The sequence below is a fragment of the Physeter macrocephalus genome, chromosome 14 (genome assembly GCF_002837175.3).
Source record: "Physeter macrocephalus isolate SW-GA chromosome 14, ASM283717v5, whole genome shotgun sequence".
NCBI classification, from domain to species: Eukaryota; Metazoa; Chordata; class Mammalia; order Artiodactyla; family Physeteridae; genus Physeter; species Physeter macrocephalus.
In genome coordinates, this window is record NC_041227.1 from 124,814,408 (window position 1) to 124,816,135 (window position 1,728).

The following is a 1,728-nucleotide window of genomic DNA, read 5'->3' on the forward strand; positions in this document are numbered from 1 at the left end:
AATAAATGCTGGGGAGGGTGTGGAGAAAAGGGGACCCTCTTGCACTGCTGGTGGGAATGTAAATTGATACAGCCACTATGGAGAACAGTATGGAGGTTCCTTAAAAAACTACAAATAGAACTACCATACGACCCCGCAATCCCACTACTTGGCATATACCCTGAGAAAACCATAATTCAAAAAGAGTCATGTACCAAAATGTTCATTGCAGCTCTATTTACAATAGCCAGGACATGGAAGCAACCTAAGTGTCCATCGACAGATGAATGGATAAAGAAGATGTGGCACATATATACAATGGAATATTACTAAGCCATAAAAAAGAACGAAACTGAGTTATTTGTAGTGAGGTGGATGGACCTAGAGACTGTCATACCGAGTGAAGTAAGTCAGAAAGAGAAAAATAGTTACCGTATGCTAACACATATATATGGAATCTAAAAAAAAAAAAAAGGAAAAAAAATGGTCAGAAGAACCTAGGGGCAAGACGGGAATAAAGATGCAGACCTACTGGAGAACGGGCTTGAGGATACGGGGAGGGGGAAGGGTAAGCTGGGACAAAGTGAGAGAGTGGCATGGACATATATACACTATGAAACGTAAAATAGATAGCTAGTGGGAAGCAGCTGCATAGCAGCAGGAGATCAGCTTGGTGCTTTGTGACCACCTAGAGGGGTGGGATAGGGAGGGTGGAAGGGAGAGAGGTGCAAGAGGGAAGAGATATGGGGACATATGTATACGTATAACTGTCACTTTGTTATAAAGCAGAAACTAACACACCATTGTAAAGCAATTATACTCTAATAAAGATGTTAAAAAAATAATAAATTTATTTTTTTTAAAAAAGACACTTTTCTAGACAAGGGTGGGGAAAAGCTGGATAAAAAAGGAAGAATCAGCTTAGAACTTAATGTAACTAACTAACTAACCTGTGCTGAGACATAATCCTGGTCTATTGTTTCTACCCTCTTCTATTGTCTTCCATGATTTTTATGAAATATCTGGGGAGAGTAACTGTGCTCTGAACGCAGTAGATTCAGTTTCAGTGCCGTGGTGGGCAAGTCGTGCACCCTGACTGTGCCTTCAAGCAGAACTGTTCCACTGTGCTGCCCAGTGGAAACGTAATATGAGCCGCAAATGCAGTGTTACTCTCCAGCAGCCCCTGTGAGCACAATTAAAATAATATATTTTATTTACCAACTTATCATTTCAATGTGTAATCAATACAAAAAAGTATTAAAGAGATATGTTACTTTTTTGGTACAAAATCTGGTGTGTATTTTACACACACAGCCCATCTCAAACTGAGCTAATCACGTTTCAAGTGCTTACTACCCACACTCGGCTTGTGGCCACCACATCATACGGAGCAGTTCTCACTTACTGAGGCGCCTGCGCGAAGGATGGAAGCATCCAGGTACTGCCCCTCCCATCTGGCAACATGGGGCCCTTTGCTGTGGCCCCCAAGGGAATGGGACCAACACTTGTGAGCCCCTCCTAAGCCCCAAGCGGGATGGGGCACACTTCAGTGACTATGGGACTTCACCCTCACAGCAGCCAGTGCATGGGTGAGGGTGTCCCCATTTATTTATTTATTTATTTATTTATTTATTTATTTATTTTTTTGCGGTACACGGGCCTCTCACTGCCGTGGCCTCTCCCGTTGCGGAGCACAGGCTCCGGACGCGCAGGCTCAGCGGCCATGGCTCACGGGCCTAGCCGCTCCGC

The 1,728-nt window shown here is 43.8% G+C and overlaps 1 protein-coding gene across 3 annotated transcripts in view; it reads left to right on the forward strand.

Annotated features, from left to right (window-relative positions):
• CYTH1 (cytohesin 1) overlaps window positions 1-1,728 on the forward strand; it is a 53,759-nt gene that overhangs the window by 28,402 nt on the left and 23,629 nt on the right. The gene's annotated exons all lie outside the window — the stretch shown is intronic.